The sequence below is a fragment of the Pelecanus crispus genome, chromosome 2, assembly GCF_030463565.1.
Source record: "Pelecanus crispus isolate bPelCri1 chromosome 2, bPelCri1.pri, whole genome shotgun sequence".
Taxonomy (NCBI): domain Eukaryota; kingdom Metazoa; phylum Chordata; class Aves; order Pelecaniformes; family Pelecanidae; genus Pelecanus; species Pelecanus crispus.
In genome coordinates this window covers 156,591,518-156,611,064 of record NC_134644.1, presented here as the reverse complement: position 1 = coordinate 156,611,064, position 19,547 = coordinate 156,591,518, and positions in this window count along the sequence as shown.

Below are 19,547 nucleotides of genomic sequence, written 5' to 3'. Positions count from 1 at the left end.
AAAATTACATTAGAATCATCATAGATCTACAGGCTGTTGCTTTCACAGCTCCATTAGATCAGAATTTGACATTTACAGAATTCTATGAAGTATGTTTATATGTTACAATTTTTCTTGCATCAATTCCTTTATTCTGACAATCCATTGCTCATTAGCTTCTTTTTTTGAGGCTTTACTTAAAAGAAGTCTATGCATGCTTTAAGAATGACTGTCAGCCTCTAACAGCATTGAAATGCTAAGTGCTGTTAGCTTCAGCTGTTGAAAATAGTCCCAATGAACATGTGGATGATGACTGCCACAAGACAATCCTATTGGTGAAAGCTGAATTTTTATTCCACTTGCCAAAAGCTAGACTAAACTGGCAACTTTTCTAGTCAAGTGCAGGTATTTTCCCCTCTGCCCATGGCTGTTGTTCATGACAGATGGACCAACAACTTAAATAAGCAAATTCTGAACTTAGAATTTGAGAGGGTTTGGTGAAGATTTCTGAAACAGGAAAAGCAGTTTGTTTATGTGATTTTGACTATCTGCAAATGCTTTATTATTCTGTTTAAGGATTTTAAGTTAGGAATAACATTATGTTACAATGCAGACTCAAAAGAGCGACTTTCCAAACACTGAGGGGCTGTTGTACAAGATCACTTGCTCAAATCAAGATGTATGCCATCTGGCAGGTGTCTTGTACCTGTCTTTGCAGATGACCATCAAAATAAAGACTTTTTTTTTGAGTAAGGAAATACTATACCTATCTATAAGTCTTAACCATTTGGGATTTAGAGGTGTCATATTTTATAGACAATTTATTGTATCTCATCATTTTCATCAGCCCAAAATCTGGGATCTCATCAATAAAAAGTGTTTTATTTAATACATGTGAAGGCAGTTGTGACTGATCTAGTAACACTTCTGTGGGTCAGAGCCTTCTTATGGATATTTTCCACATTTTTAACATCTGGTGGGGTTTTTCACCTGTCCCCAGTGCCAATGGAGAAGACTCTCTTTTCCATCTTACTAATAAGCTCTGACAGACAGTTGGAAATATTATAAGCAAAGATCTCATTGGAAGTCTTCTCTTAAGGTCTGGCCCTATGGAGTAAAAAAAGGAGTTAACGATTCTGAATTAAAGATCCAAAACTTTAAATGTAATTCTCCAGCTGTTATTTGTTCTTTAATGAACTATCAAGTGAGAGGAATATTTGGATGAACTAACTTCTCTCTGAAGATATTTATTAATAGTAATCTTCAGTAGAATATAGTGATTCCGGTGAAATCTCTCATTAGCTCACACTCCCATTTCTTTAGCATTCATCCACTAAACTTCTCTGACATCTAAGTTGCCCATGCCCTCTGAATACACAAGCTTCTTTGGTGTGTTTTTTAAGACAGCTGAATAGGAGTCAGGCAAGACAGGGAGAAAGTGAAACCATGTTGATTTTATTTTTCTAAACTTACTTCTTTCTTTCTTTCTTTTTTCCTGCAGCCACTTTCTGTCACACAGAAGTTCAAAAAGAAAGCTCTCCTCCCTTGCCTGCTTTCCTTCTTCTAGGTTTTGTTTGTTCATGTGTTTCTTTTTCCTGTGTGCATAACAGACTCTGGGAGTTTCCATGAAAACATAGTTAAGGCATATTGAAGTCAAGGGCTCCAAATTTCTATCTTTGTCAGAGACTTTCTATGTGTCCTTGGATGAACCAATATTGCTGTTTCCTATTTTGTCCTAATAAGTTTGTCACGGTATTTTTTGTTGACCCACCTGTTTTCTTTTATTCTGCTGGTAACCTTTTAAGTGCAAACATAGATAAGTAAATATCTTGTTTAAAACCAATGAAGAAGAAAACAAGAGTGACATTTAAGACAAGATCCCACATGTTAGGCTTGTCTCATCAGAGTCCTGCATAGAAAAGCTGTAAGAAACATTGCAGGTCTGATTTCATGCTAAGAAAAGGATTGAATACCAACTAGCAATTACACAGGATCATCCTATTTTTTTTTTTTTTCCCCATATTAACATCCACAAAACTCATTCTTTTATACTTTTATTTTGGCAGAGCTAAGTGAAGCTTCGGTCTTCTCACAGTAGCTTAAGAAAAGTCAGAAGCAACCTATTTCAATGTGAGTAATCTACTTTGGATACCTGCATATCCATGTTAAAGAATTGTTTATATAAGCCTCTAAGTCTAGTTAATACAGACCAATGCATGGTTTTCAAAGCTTTCAAATTATGTGTGTGATATATGTAAATCAAATGTAAAGATGAAAGTGCAACCAGAAAACATGTAACCTCTTCAATACATTTAAATGTATTGTATGATAAGCTCCTTAAACAATAATGTTGATCTCACAACGTTACTTTCTCAGTTTTCTCTGAAATCCAATAGCCAACCAAACCCTCTTGCATTGAGCATTGCCTAGTCTCATCTGAAGCATATTATTTACACAAGCTGCAAAGCGCTCCTTCTTAAGCTGAAATCTCTGGTGTTATCACTTGAAAAAGCTTGTTTTAACTAAAGACAACTTTTTTCCTAAGACTTGAAAATCCACCATATAAATCCCCCTGCTGATTTTGAAAGCAGCGGTATTGTTAGTTTGTATATGCTTTGCTGCACATATTATACAGAGGATAGTTATAGTTACTGTTCTGAAAATTAGGATGGTAAATGATATAAGAATATATTATGGATAGTAGCAAGAAATAAAAGACAATGAAGAAAAGATTGAGCTTTTTCTAGCAGGTTGCAGCCCAATATAAAGGTACAGTGCGTGAGTTTGCTGTTTTAGTCATGAATGTGACAATCAGATTACTAAATTTTCCTTGGCTAAAACTGAAATTAAAAAGCAAAAATGTCCGTAAAAAAACCCCAAACAATGTTTAGACAATGGCTTATGAAGTGAAACTGCTAAATTTATGGAACACTGTGGTCCTCCCTAATATGGTCTACATCTCACACTCACATGTGCCATTGCACACTGCTTACATATAAAAAGTATCCTCACTGTAAATAGTACAGTTTCTAACTTTGTTCATGCATGAATTCTAACGCAAAAGCCATTAAAGCCTATTTTCATTGACATTAATGGTCTTCAGAGAAAATTCTGTGACTAAATGATTGTCTTTCCTCAGCTCTTCTTTGAATATATCATTTATTACTTCCGTCTACACCCTTTTAATGCACAAAAGTTAGTTTGGATTAGTAAGGAAAAAAAAAATCTAAGATGATGTGTAAGACCAGCAGTCTCATTTTATTTCCATCCAAAGAGCAAAAAATTACATTCCTGTAAATATCTAAAGAGAATATTCAAAGTGTTACTGTCAGAGTATGTAATTTGTTCCATATCATGTGTTTCCATGGAAGTTATATCAGATAACAAATTAATAATGTTTTCAGCATAATTTTCTGTTAATGGAGTTCCATGAGTTTCTTTTATATGTTTTAGGGTTTTTAAACTGCAATTACAAAAGACAAGAATATGGGTATTTTTACTTGACTGTAAGAAAACATAAATTAAAAAACCAAAACTACTATTTAAGCTGGTATAACATAGAAGTAACACTTTGAATAATTATATAATGTTTTAGAATGAAAATTAATCTGTTTTTTTAAACAAATATCATACATATATTTATGAGATGCTTGAATACCTTGGCTCATTAGTCTAGAAAAATAAATGAAAAAAAAGTAAGGGAAAGCTTTTGGAATAAAAAATGGAACTCTATGTTTGTATTGCTCTTTATACTTTTTATACTGTAGAATTTGTATACTTATCTGTGCCACTCTAAAATTCATGACATGCACATGCATGCACATACTTTTCTTATCCTACTTCATTGAAAGGAAAAGCCAAGCTAGACACAAATAACAAGCACAAAGTCTATTTATCAGTGGCTGATAAAAAATACCCCAAACTATTAAACATCTGTTTCAGAATTTAAGTTTTTATTTTTCATTTTTTTGAAAGTCTCAGGATAACATGTTATGCCAGCCAAAGAGGCTTCAGGCTTTCAGGTTACAGATGGAAATTTAAAGTGGAAAGCAATTTCAGTGATTGAAGCTGCAATTCATGTACTACATATCTGTGATAACAGTTTTGCTTACAAATTTTGAAGATGAAACTATTAAATCTTACTTAAAAGTTAATGTGAAGTATAAAGTCATTAGATTGCTTGTGATTTAGACTTATAAGACATGTAAAATGTAGGTTTCCCACAGCGGAGGTGACAAATTAAAATACAGTAATTTTGAGATTCTTGACAAAAAATTCTAGGACTTAAATGTAAGAAACTGGTGGTCTGAGAATTATCTATGCCTTATTCCCCAAAAGGATTGAAAATGCTTCTAGCCAGTTTATTTTTGGTTTTGTTTGGGGTTTTTTTGGTTTGGTTTGGGTTTCTTTTTTGTTGTGGGTTTTTTTTTCCTTTTTTTTTTCTTTTTTTCCTATAGTATACTTTTGTTAACATTTCTCCATATCACAGCTGTAACTTGGTTTAATGAATCTCAGGTAATTAAAATTTGATCTGAATTTGCATGAAAGTTGCAAGAGAAGAAATATGATACTTGGTAAATTTTATTGATCCACTACCCAGCCAGGTGGTGATGTGCTTGCAATAGGCTCTGTATGCTACAGTGCCAGTTAGAACTCACTTGTGAAAGAACCCAAAACATTCAAATCATCAGATAATTGAATAATAGTCATGCTGATGAACTGGCTGAAAACATCTTAAGATCTAGCCTGTATTTTCACTGTTAGATTTTTTATTTCTCTTTTAGATAACCATAAAGACTTAGAGATACAGGTCTTAGAAACTTCTTGTGGAAAGACTGATATAGTAAACTCTGGCAATTTTTAGCTGACAGAGCACTGTATAGTGTTTCAGAAGCAGAAGCCAGAACTACAAAATAGAAAATTATGAAATATTTTTTGTGCCTGTTTATTTTCTGAAATAATATCATGCCTAGGTGTGTAAAACTGCTATGTAAAATATACAGTGACAGTCAAATCATCATAATTTAATAAGATATCTTTAACCAAAAGTTTGGCACATTCTCTTGGTCTATAAGCAGTGTAAAGAATGTCAGCTGAATAAAGCCTTTATAGAAAAGCATATCAGCCATAATAATGTATGTTCTCTTTGTTAGGTAAAGTATGTCATATTTTATTTTTTATCAAATAATAAATAGTTCATATGAATTAAAAACAATGTATTTTAGAATGGTCAGCTTTTAAAAGTGTCCTGTTTTTCTTGGGAGAAAAACTTCAACTTTTAAATATTTTAAACTACAAATTCAAGACAGTGAATTCTCATGCTCTTTACACTTACTTCCATTTTTACAACAGTATAAATCCATTGAAGGACTAATGAATTTACATCAGTCTCTTCCTGTGTTTAATATTGATGAGTATTGACTTTTAAATCATATTGACAATTTAGTTCATATTGATCACCCTTATCTTTATCAGCATGTGAACTGAATTATTAATTGACATTTCAGTAACAGTATGTTACCCTGCCTGCAGTTCTTTTAAGAATGATGTCTTGGTATGTACCATCTTGCATTTTTTCTATAAATATTAGAAATTAGGAATTTTAAATAAAGTTTTCAGATGAATAATCATAGCCCAGCTAATGAGATTATAATCACGTTCAAAGACTATGAATGCTTTCAAATGAACATGCACACAAAATATTACTTACATCATACAAACAGAAATATCCTTATTTATGCACTCCACTAATAATTGAAATATAATGCTGATACTGCCACAGAATTTAATTATTGATATTTAAAGATTTTATATTCCACAGAACCACAGAATATTTGAAACATTTTGTTCTGAAGGTCTCTCTCTCTTTTTTTTTTACCATCAGGGATCTTTTCTCACTTCAGTTGTTCTCCAACAATTACAGAATCAGATTAAAGAGTCTGTCTTTTTACACTATAAAGTACTTTCAGTTTTTCCTTTTGTTAGTATGGTTAGTTACAATCTAAACAAAGTTTCTCATCTACAAACAGTCCATGTCTTTTTCTGTTCTAAAAACCTAGATAAAATTTCCTTGGGTCCTTTTTTTCCATTGTAATTCCTCTTTGAAAGGATTTTCCAGAGTATATTTGCAGTTACATTTATCTGAACAGACTCAGTTCTGCCTTCGTAGAATATATCTCTCCACTGAAGTGTATTATTCTGCACTAATTTTTTACATTTACACTTGTTTTCAGATGATCTTGGATATTACTCCTAGAGCTGCTTCACATTTTTTTGGATCTATTTATGAGAACTGCTGAATAATAAACTCACTAGTTAGTTCTAACAGACCCTGACAGTTTCTGGGATGAAATCCAAATGTAGATGAGAAAGTACCTTCTTTGAAACCTTTAAAGTTGTCAACAGACTTAGCAAATTTGTACAGATGCAAAACATTGTAACATACTGAGCACAACAGCAAAATGGCTGCTTCTGAGAGAATCTAACTAGAAAGAAAAATCAATCTCTTTAAAGATACTGAAGAATATCTTGATGTGTAAATAACCATAACATACTGTATTCCTTTAATGACTTTTATGTTCATGTGGCTTGGGATCCAATGTCTTGTAGTTGTTAAAAATCTGTCCTAATAGTCTCCTCTGCAAATACAGATTGAAAATACAAATTACAAACTGCATCTGTCTAGTCCATGAAAGTTTATATTGTTATCCTATATTGCCATCCCTCATATATTTAATCTACTTGACAGTTCTAGTCACAGGATTATGACTCTTTTAGTGTATACTCCACAGTTTTTTACTTCACATTGCATATTAACTGGGAAATTTGAGTGATCAAACTGGCAATTCTAGCTACTCCAGGGCAAACTACAAACCCACAATGTTATTCTCTTCAAATATGGAATATATTGGAATGAAAACTGGCTGAACAACCAGGGCCAGAGGGTGATGATCAGTGTCACAAAGGCTAGTTGGAGACAAGTCACTAACAGCATATCCCATGGGTCAATACTGGATTCAGTCCTGGTTAACATCTTCATTAATGATCTGGATGATGTGGCAGAGTGTGTACCCTCAGCAGGTTTGCAGATGACATCAAACTGGGAAGACTGGATGGTATGCCAGAGGGTTCTGCTGCCATTCAGAGGGATCTCGACAGGCTGGAGAAATGGGCTGACTCATGAAGTTCAGCAAGGGGAAGTACAAGGTCCTGTACTTGGGAAAAAACAACCCCATGCACCAGAATATGCTGGGGGTCAAGTGGCTAGAAATCTGCTTGGCAGAAAAGACCCTGGGGTTCCTTATAGACACCAAGTTGAACATGAGCCAGAAAAAAAAAAAAAAAAAACCCAACCCCCCAAAAAAGTAATGTTCTAGAATTAAAAGCTTCTTTCACGCTAATTCTATAGAAAAAATTTTACACAGTAAAATTCTTTGTAGAGTAAGTAAAATTTCAATTCCTTTCCATAACTTTAGTATTTTGATTAACAGATGAAGAAAATGACAGATGATAATGCCTTTAATCTGATACTCAAAAGCAGATACTGATCTTCAACTAGTATAGGTGCCTCATTTCAGACATAATCATCAGAAAAATCATAGAATCGTTTAGGTTGGAAAAGACGTTTAAGATCATCCAGTCCAACCATTAACCTACACTACCAAGTCCACACTAAACCAATCAAGGGTAGACTAGACTAAACCATGTCCTGAAGTGCCACATCTACCCGATTTAAAAAAAAAAAAAAAAAAAGCTGTTTTCCAGAAATGTATACAATGTTTATCTTCATCTACTTAATACTTTTGTGTTTTCATTTTCACTAAGAAAATATTATTGGTTTACATTGTTACCCAGCTCATGATGTCCCCAGACCTGGGTACTGTATTTTACTTTCCTTCTGCAGTGCTTTGAGAAGAAAGAAAGTTTGCTTCATCATTCTTCACCTCTTGCAGCTCCTGACTACACTCTGTCCTCCATCCTCTTTCCTCACGACTGTTTTCTTATTCTCTGAGTTTTATTAAAGCTTCTAAAGTTCTCAGCTGTCCTTAGTCTTTGTCTTCTACATCCTCATGTCTTCTTTGGCTTCCTTTTCTGCACTCCATATCTCTGTAAGGTTACTGGTATCTTCAATTTATCACTGCCTTCCATATTTCTATTACTGTGCCTATCTAGTCCATATTATTTTCTTTTTTTTTTCAGGACCACTGCAACAACAACTGCTGTTGTAAATGTCTGTTAGGAGTATGCCAAATGGAAGAGAAGTGATTTCTTGGTTTAACTTAGACAATGTAAATACCCATGTAGACACATTTGATATTGCCAAGGGAAGTTCTCTGTCAGTTAGTTTATGTTGCTTTTCCATGGCAAACTGTGTTTCATAGTTGCGCATTTTGGTATATTTCTCACAGGACATAATTCATATGCATAATTACCTGATCACAGAGTGGCAGACTAGGGATGGCCGGGCTTCTGTCTAAAAATAAAGTGAAAAAAGTGAATATTTTTATTAGAAAAGGCCTCAGTTTCATATGTTTCTAATATAGACTACTTAGCTTAACTTAGCTGTGGAAGTTGCTATTTTAATAAGCAAAAGTTGTAAAACAAAAAGTGGGAATCATATTAATTGAAACATAAACCAACACAATTAGCATATTGTTCATGATAAAGTGACTTGAGTCAAAAGTTCTAGCATTAGGATATCAAACCAGAGTGATGTACAGCCTTACATGATAATGTCTTTGAACTATGCATGTTGTAGAACAAATCTGAAGATACACAATAAACCAGGACAAGTAAGGCACACTATACTCAAACTTGTTCTGCTGATCTAGGACTAGAGAGCATGAGTAACTATATAAATCCACACTACAGCTGTTAAATTTTTTGGCAAAAAAGCCTTATTTTGTAGTCCAATTAATAAAATGTTGGATTTTAATGCTGCAGATTATCCATGAAACTATAGTCAAGAAAACAGAATAAAATTGAATCAGCAATTCAACAAAAATGTGATATGAATAACAATTTTAGCACATAACATAAAGAAATGCTTGAATATGTCACTGAAGACTAAGGAAAAATGACCCATAAAGACAATAATCTTTTATATACTACTATAATATAGTAGAATCATAGAATCATAGAATGCTTTGGGTTGGAAGGGACCTTTAGAGATCATCTAGCCCAACCCCACTGCAGTGGGAAGGAACATCGTTAACTGGATCCGGTTGTTTAGAGCCTCATCCAACCTGACCTTAAATATTTCTGGGGATGGGGCCTCCACTACCTCTGTGGGCAACCCGTTCCCGTGCTGGTCCACCCTCATTGTAATAATTTTCTTCCTTATATCCAGTCTAAATCTATTCTTCTTTAGTTTAAAACCATTACTCCTTGTTGTGTCACAACAGGCCTTGCTAAAAAGATTCTCCCCATCCTTTCTATAGGCTCCCTTTAAGTACTGAAAAGCTGCAATAAGGTCTCCTCGCAGCCTTCTCTTCTCCAGGCTGAACAATCCCAACTCTCTCAGCCTGGCCTCATAGGAGAGGTGCTCCAGCCCTCGGATCATTTTTGTGGCCCTCTTCTGGGCCCGCTCCAGCAGGTCCATGTCCTTGTTGTGCTGAGGGCCCCAGAGCTGGACGCAGTGCTCCAGGTGAGGTCTCACCAGAGCAGAGTAGAGGGGCAGAATCCCCTCCCTCGACCTGCTGGCCACGCTGCTTTTAATGTAGCCCAGGATACGGTTGGCTTTCTGGGCTGCAAGCGTACCTTGCCAGCTCATGTCCAGCTTTTCATCCACCTGTACCCCCAAGTCCCTCTCCGCAGGGCTCCTCTCAATCCCTTCATCCCCCAGCCTGTATTGATATCGGGGGTTGCCCTGTCCCAGGTGCAGGACCTTGCACTTGGCCTTGTTGAACCTCATGAGGTTCACACAGGCCCACCTCTCCAGCTTGTCCAGGTCCCTTTGGAAGCCGTCTCATCCTCCTGGCATGTCAACCTCACCACTCAGCTTGGTGTCATCTGCAAACTTGCTGAGGGTGCACTCGATCCCACTGTCTATGTCATTGATGAGGATATTAAACAGCATTGGTCCCAGTACGGACCCCTGAGGGACCCCACTTGTCACCGGTCTCCATGTGGACATCGAGCCATTGACCACAACCCTCTGGATGTGACCATCCAGCCAATTCCTTATCCATCAAACAGTCCACCCATCAAACCCATCTCTCTCCAATTTAGAGAGAAGGATGTTGTGGGGGACTGTGTCAAACGCTTTACAGAAGTCCAAGTAGGTGACATCCATTGCTTTTCTCTTGTCCACTGATGTAGTCACTCCATCATAGAACGCCACTAGGCTGGTCAGTCAGGACTTGTCCTTGCTGAATCCATGCTGGCTGTCTCAAATCACCTCCTTGTCCTCCATGTGCTTTAGCATAGCTTCTAGGAGGATCTGATCCATGATCAGTAATGTCGTTGTTTTCCCTATCCTCTATGTTGCAAATTGGGGGAAAGAAAAGTTATATAAGAAATCATATAGACTGTGGGTTTTCCTCAGAGGTAGGAATGAATATATTCAAAATATGAATACACTTTGAAACATCATGATGGTGAAACATAAATGCATCTATTGAGATTACAACTTCAGTTCTTTTGATGAACTACCCTTGTATTTAGTATAAGGGAGAATATGAAATGAGGAAAAAGAGGGCTAGAACTTCTATGTAATGACAGTTCTTTGTGGTAAAAATGGAGAATGACATTGCTGATCACATGGTGCGAAGAAGTATGCCCCAGGAATGCTACTGCATCTTAAGAATATACACAGGCATTGACAGATGCTAGAAGAATGCTAACAGCATCCTGCCTTGCGTCAGGATTAGTGTGGCCAGCAGGAGCAGGGGAGTGATTGTCCCCCTGTACTCAGTGCTGGTGAGGCTGCACCTGGAATACTGTGTCCAGTTTTGGGCCCCTCAATACAAGAAAGACATTGAGGTGCTGGAGCATGTCCAGAGAAGGGCAACAAGGCTGGTGAAGGGTCTGGAGCACAGGCCTTATGAGGAGCAGCTGAGGGAACTGGGGTTGTTTATGCTGCAGAAGAGGAGGCTGAGGGGAGACCTTATCGCTCTCTACAACTACCTGAAAGGAGGTTGTAGTGAGGTGGGTGTTGGTCTCTTCTCCCAAGTAGCTAGCGATAGGACAAGGGGAAATGGTCTCAAGCTGCACCAGGGGAGGTTTAGATTGGATATTAGGAAAACTTTCTTCACAGAAAGAGTAGTGAAGCATTGGAACAGGCTGGCCATGAAGGTGGTGGAGAGTGAGTGAGTGGCTGTGTGGTACCAACTGGGGTTAAACCATGACATTATATGAGGCTTAAAACTCTGATTGTCAGTTAGTTAGAAACCTACTTGTGCACCAACATGCAAAAGCTTGAAAGTTAATGGAACAGAAAATGGAACTGCAAGAAGCTAATGCAGAAATGCCTATATTTAACATTCTGTTCTCACCCTCTCCAGTACCACAGGATTTTACCTCTAATTTTGAATTACAAATCTCAGATGTAAAATTGAACAATATCAATTGAACTACAAAGGAACAACCCTTTAAAAGCCCTTATATATACATTCCTAGGTAATTTTTCATAGGACAGTCAGTCAATTTCTTTGTTAATTTACTTTTTTTACACAGTGCAAGTAGGGATTAATAAACACAGACACAAAAGAAATATATTAAATTTCATTACAGAATCATAGAATTGTTGAGGTTGTAAAAGAACTTTAAGATCATCCAGTCCAACCATTAACCTAACATTACCAAGTCCACCAATAAACCAATTAAGGGGACAGTAGCAATTTCATGTTTACTGGCTTGGTGGTTGGATTATTTTTTAATGAAAGTGAAAAATAGGAAACATTAAGGTTGGAAAGGACCTCTAAGATCATCAGTCCAACTACCAACCCTTCCTACTATATCTTGCTTCCTGTCTTAGGAAAATTAGAATCATAGAATCATAGAATCTTTTAACACTAAACTATGTCCCAAAGTGCCACATCTACATATTTTTTGAATACTTCCAGGGATGGTGAGTCCACCACCTTCCTGGGCAGCCTGTTCCAATGCTTGACTACTCTTTCTGTGAACAAATTTTTTCAAATATCCAATCTAAACCACCTCTGATGCAACTTGAGGTTGCAGGAGGTCAGACCAGATGACTTTTGGAGGTTTCTTCCATGTTGAATTTTACTGTGATCGTATCATCTGCAGAATCAAATTCAAATCTCAGAGCTTCATGGGCCCTGCAGAAAAAATAAACGAGTGCCTTGGAGACAATATATGCAGGTGAACCTGTTCCATAACCTGTCTATAAGTGCCTTGGAGACAACATATGCAGGTGAACCCATTCCATAACTTGTCTATATGGTGATTCTCCCTTTTTGTAGGCAAGTATTGTCAGTTTAGGGAGACTGCATATACTGCATTTTGTGTGGTTCATGCCTATGAAATACTTCTTATACAAATCAGTTAGGCATACCAAAGCAGACTCTGTTGTCCTATGATTCCCACCATTGACAAGTGTTCATATATTTCTTATCTGACTTTCTTTGTGGCCCTTATTTTCTTTGTGTCACTTATTTTCTTTGTGTCACTCATTTTCTCATCCAGCTTAGCTATGCTGGCAACTTTGACGGTCTGAGTGCACACAGTCCAAAGCTAACAAGTGAAGCTTATCAGAAGATACCCCTTTTTGTGCCTCTGATCACAGAACTTGAACTTTAGTCCCTTTATCTTTTATCAAAACAAACTTTCAAATCCTTTGAAGTACAGCAGCCTCAAGAGTGCTGGTATCAGCTTTTCTCAATCATACACGGCTACAGCCATTTTCTCACTGCTTCTTTGTGCATGGTGTGGGAAAGCAGTGCTTGAATGAGACAAATAGGAAAATGTTACAATACCCTTTTACAGCAAAACCATAAAAAAGGAAGAGTCTACTGAGACTCTTGCACTTGAAAGGATGTCCTTGAATTATTTAAGAATAGTCTGACTGATATTATGGATACAGTACAATTCAAAGATAAATTGAACTAGGAGACAATGTAAGCTGTATCAGAACTGTGAAAAGACTTTTTGGCTGAAATGCATTGTTTCATTTGTGTTTTAAATTGCATATACAGCATAATATTTTCTTTTATTTAGTGTCTCATCTTTCAGGATGTGTTGTCAGGCAATGTCTGTAATTCCAAGGTGAGGGAGGACTGCTCACTATTTTTCATGGTGTTCAACATCTTAAAGAATTAGCCAGTGCACTACTTCTGGAAATGTTCTCTCTTTTGATGAAGGGGAAAAAAATTATAATTATGCATGCAGAAGATGAAGTTGCACCAATCACGTTTGCTAATATTTAGTACACAAAAAAAGTCAAAGCAGAAGCATTTTATGAGCACTTAAAGTAGGCTGTATTGCTTGAAAAATCCAGATGACACAGGCTGATAAAAGTACTGAGGGGAAAAAAAAATCCCGCTGATTGGCAATCTATGACATGCCAAGGTAACAGCAGGAGGCAGGGAAACAGTGCGTGCTTTTTAGAGGAAATTTACTGTGCAGAGGTAGGCCTTCCAGCCAAGCACGAGTGGAAGCATAAATGTCAGACATATTTGATGCAGAGAGCACCACTTAGGGCTACTATCAAGTCTAGAAAATAAAGGTGAAAAGAAAGTAAATGAAAATTAACAAATGAAGAGAACATTTATATACAATCTTAGAGGCCTTAGGACAATAAAATAGTTGTTTAAAGAATACTACCAGAAATATTTTCCTAGTTTGGCATCATATTTATCTGTTAAATTAGTTTTTCTGTGGATTTAGCTATAGTGGAAATAACACTAACAGATGTGAAGGAATATTGTAAAATGTATTGTAGAGGAAGTCTGTAAATACTATTCATAACAAATGACTCATAACAGGATGAAATGCAATGCATTCTTCTATGTAATCATTTAAATGAGGCAAATGAGTTTTCATGAAGATTAAAACATACATCCTCTTACTCCCTTTCCTGTTAAAAAATACTTTATGTTTTTCATTTGCTGCTTATTTTTTAAATTCTTGCTTTTTTTGTTGATGTGCAGCTTTTCACAGACACTAAATTAATTGTAAGTCACAAATATTTATAATTCTTTATCTGATCACACACTTGGGTTTTAACTGCATGCTAAATTCAATGGGTCAACATACATAAGCCATTAATATTTGTGTCTACACAGATAAATGGAAGAAAAATTTCACTAAAGAAATATAAAAGTATGCAGAACTTTTTCAGAACACATTAATGAATAAAAAGAAAAATTAAACTTTCCCTTCTGCTTTGCACTATGTTAAGACAATCATGCCTCTGTTTAACTTATTAGACACTTATTAATCCATTTCACCAGGTTATCATGAAGATGTTTCAATGAATATGAGCGACTATGTGAATCCAACTTGTTATTACAAAAACTCAAACCACACCCTAGAAGGATACATGAAGACATTTTTCTGTGATTGAACAGCAGAACTGCGAGCATCTTAACTGGAAGGATCACTATAGAATTTTTCACTAGTAAGAAGTCTGTACGTTTTTTTTAGGGTTAACAAATATGTGCACTACAAAGTACTGTCCCTTGATTCCTGTCACAATGCCAACTCTTGTCTGATTTTAAGAGACAGCATGGAATGATTCTGTGTCCCTCTTCTTCTCAGGAACAGTTTCTTTTCTGGGTACTATAGACCCAATGGTCGTAGAATTTAACTTCAGGACTACATTAGTAGAAATTTGAATGCCTGCAGTAAAATCTCGAAAAACTATTTTATTAGTATCAGCTCTTTGGAGTTGTTTGATTTTGTTAGTTTATTTCCTGTCAATGCATTTAAATATTGATAGCTTCTGTTTTAGTGAGAGCTGTGTATAAATTATAGACAGCACATTTTGGAAACCTACTATTAGATATTTATTCTAACAAAAAATGAATATAAAACATCTATATCTACATTTTGTATCCTGACATGAGTAGCTATTCTAATATAGACAGCGATATTTGGTGATCTACCTAGCTAGCCAGAGTCAGAGAAAAACAATTCATACAGCAAATTAAAATAATGAGACAACAGCAGCAATCACAATTTTTATGTTTCTAAGATAACCATATGTTCATTTATTGTCAATATTTCAAAGTGGGAAAAAGCTGAGACAGGACATTTCAGATAAAATATTTCCAGTCCAAACTTTAATATAGTCAAGTCCATCTTATGGGGTATAGAAGGGAAAATATTATAGCAGATTAGTAATACCATGTTCCCTATAGCCTTATTCATTGAAGACATTGATGGAGTCACTCTCACAATGAATTTGAACATTCCTGCAATGAATTTGACCACTGCTCAATATCTGGGTGGAAATCAGTGACAAGTGGTGTCCCTCAGGGGTCTGCACTGGGACCAGTACTGTTTAATATCTTCATCAACAACACTGGGGGATCAAGCACACTCTCAGCAAATTTGCAGACGATGCCAAGCTGAGTGATGCAGTTGATTCCTGAGGGACAGGATGCCATTCAGAGGGACCTGGACAAGATAGAGAAGTAGGCCCATGTTGGCTCATGAAGTTCAACAAGGCCAAGTGCAAGGTCCTGCACCCAAATCATTCTATGACTCTATGATTCTACGACTTAAGTTTCCAAAGGACTAGTCTGCTATAATTAGTTGTTACGGCAGACAAACAGCATCCAGGGACAACAAATAATTCCAGAAGAATATAAATCTCCAGGTATGCAATGAATTCAAGGGAAATAGTGAGTCTTCTGCTTGCCCAATGTAGGCCAATTAAGTCATGTTAACATTGAAACTTTTGCAGTATTTAAGGGGTGGTGTTAATCAAGCTCAAGAAAAGAAGCTATGATTTCCTCACTGAGTACAGTCTTTCTTGTTTTCAGGGTAATTTTGGCTGTGGCACTATTTGCATCTGCTTCTATTCAAGTTCTTTATTTTTTTTGTCCTCATCTGTAAGATCACTGAAGTGGTAGAGTATTTTGTACATCTCCAGCTCTATTCAACAAATAATAAAAGTCAGAAAACTGAATTTATTTTATACCCATTTGCTAAAGTCCATAAATAATAAGTTTTATTATAGGAATTTGTGGACATTTTTAAGATTAGAGAGAGACAAAAAAAGAGTATCTGCAGTCTGTCATAGATAACTCATGTGTAATCAGGACTGAATATTGAATGAAATAAGTGAAATCTGTACAGTGCTTATTGTCATTACCTGTAATATACTCCTTAAATGTTTTATTACTTTCAGAAAGGAGAATGAATTGCTTAAATGATTCATAATGCAATGCAAAAACTTAAAATGCTAGATGACAAGTTCAGATATCTCAAAGTGGTATGTAAGATAGCTCCACAGTTGCCTGGAGATATACAAAGTCAGTGGTGTTTTGTTTTGTTTGTTTTTTTTTTTTTTCCCCATTTTATTAATTGTTTGTTACTGTAATTACAGTTTGAAAAGACAAGGAAAAGTCTAGTGTTATCTTTCAGCAATTGCTGCCATTTGCTAACAATAAATCAATGTAGACTGTATTCAGTAGTCTTGGTCTACCCCCATATACTTATATCCCAGAAAACACCCAAGCAGTACTGCTTTGTGTCTCTGCTGGCTTTATGACCAGAGGTCAAGTCTGAAAGCTGAACCTCAAGGATTTCAAAGAAATCTGCTTCAAGGAACTTAAACCTTAATATTTAGATGTCATTTATGAATTAACATTTAAATCTGGGTCAATAGTTTCTATCAGAATCAATCGTGTGCACCATGGAGAACAGAGTTCACTGCCACCAGTCATGCTGTGTTGCTTGCATCCTTCATTGTCCACTTTAAGTAGTGATGCATACTACAACTCTTCCTGCTACATCAAGTATCACAGATTCTAATAGAAAATAGCATTAGAATGTGTGTATAATTTAATAGCTTAGGTATATGATTACCTAATCTGTGAGAAGCTTCTGAATAGATTAATCCTGCACAAGATTAAGTGGTATGTCTGTTCTATAAGAATAGCAACCTTTGATGACCACTGGTTACTGGTCATTATAGGAATATACCTTTGGGCACTGGGTAAAATCTGATACAGAGATAGCAATGAAAACAGAGAATAAGCATTCAAAGTATGTAGAACATACGTAGTAAATTTCAAGTGTGATGTAGAGTTGAAGACAAGTGAAGGAACAGCAACGTGTAGGGTGTGACAGAAAAAATATGATCCTGCAGTCTGCAGGAAGAAGCCCCTGCTTCATACTTCTCCCAGGAAAGTGAAGTACAAATTTTAAGAAACTGTTAGAACTTATCCTAGAATGGTGGTATGTGTCTAAATAATTTTTAATTCTGTGCTTATCTGTAAATAAAGTTGTTTTAATGCTCATGAATGTATTTAACCTTATATTTTACTAACATGTACCATAAACACTTTGCAGATGTAAATTAATAAACTTGTGTTCTTCCAGTATGACCACTTAGGAATTTTCTACGAGGACCAATTAGAAAAACCCACAGCAGGAAACACCCCAACAAAGGAAGGGTTTATGATTTATACTACTACTTAAAGGAAATTAAAAGGAAATGGAGATACACTGATGAAGACACTTATTGAAGGTAACAGAGGAGAGCACTGCAAAGCCAAGAATATTGTCTGTATCTCCTGCACCTAAACAATTGTTCTATCCACTGTTTCACCTAAAGAGCAGTGTTTAAAAATCCTCTGAATTCAAGACTGCATTTCTATTATTGCTAAAATCAAAATATCAGGACCAAGATTAAGTGAGAAATACTCAATAGAAAGATCAAGATAAGCACCAAAGGTCACTGGTATTTACCAGAGTTTTAAATATCTTTTGTTCTAAAAAAAATTGTTCAAAACAAACAGGAGACAGAAGCCATTTAGTGCAGTTCCCATCTTACAGAATCAGCATGCTGGCAAATCTGTTTTGTGTTTAATTAAATGATTGCACATTACAGCTAAAAATGAAAAGTAATTACAATTTGATTAACATAAAATTAATGATCTGAGGGAATTCACCTTTGTTTAGACTACGATATTATTAAAAGAAAAATTATTTTTAAAAAATGCTTGATTTACTGAACATAGAAAATGGGAAAATATCTCATGTAATTAGATGATCAAGGACAGAGTAGTATTACATTGAACCACAAAGCAAGTCTAGTGGGATATGCAGTGATATCAGTCCAGTGACATAAACCCACTGTTGCTAGGAGCTTTGATATGAGCCAGGAATATGCTGAGAAAATTAATTAGAGAAAAATCATTACTGAAGACATAATGTCACTGATCTTCATTACCCATCATCCAAAAAAGGGCTCACTTAATTTGATAAATTTTGCTATTAATATGGAAACATAGATTCATGTTTGCATAATAATGATACAGTTTACCAGTTGCTGTCAACATGCTTAAAAAATTACTGTTACAACCTGGAAATGTAGCAAATTATGGAAATCACAATTACCTAAATTAAGCTAATTTGAAAAGAAGATAAAATATGTAGGTTTTCCACCCTAGTTTGTTTCTTGTCAATGTGAATGCTGCATAAATATTTATCCCATTCAGGTGGGCTTCTTGTTTGTTTCATTGGCTTATGTTGACACACTTGCAGTTATATTTAATAACTCTGTCTTCTAGGGCTTTGTTGCTGTCTTAGAACAAGATTTTATAACAATTCCATTTCAAAGTAATAAAGGGAATAAAATTTATTTCCCCTTTCTTCAGAAAACTTCACCCCTACTGACAGAGAAGACAGAGCAGGAGGAAAGTCACCACTAACAATTAGTGGGTCTGTAGCACACTCAACCTGCTTCAGTATAATAACCTAGATCATGGGTGATAATCATGTAGCCACATGGTCTTTATGAAAGGTCATCACAGCTGTGGACTCTGTACTGGAAGAAGAGAAAAGGTGCTAAAAGCATGATTTCCAGGAATAATTAGATCATAAGTGGCACTACGGTCTCTTTTCCCACGTAGTTCGCGAAAGGACGAGAGGAAATGGGCTCAAGTTGCATCAGGGGAGGTTTAGATTGGATATTAGGAAAAATTTGTTCACAGAAAGAGTAGTCAAGCATTGGAACAGGCTGCCCAGGGAGGTGGTGGAGTCACTATCCCTGGAAGTGTTCAAAAAACATGTAGGCGTGGCACTTTGTGACATGGTTTAGTGGGCGTGGTGGTGTTGGGTTGGTGGTTGGACTGATGATCTTAGAGGTCCTTTCCAACCTTAATGTTTCCTATTTTTCACTTTCATTAAAAAAAAATCCAACCACCAAGCCAGGAAACATAAAATTTATACTCTCCCCTTAATTGGTTTATTGGTGGACTTGGTAGTGCTAGGTTAATGGTTGGACTGGATGATCTTAAAGGTCTTTTCCAACTGAAATGATTCTATGATTCTATGATTCTAATTTTCCCAAGACAGGAAGCAAGACATAGTAGGAATGGTATACAGGATTTACTGGAGAATTTTTTTTTTTTATCTACTTCATTCTA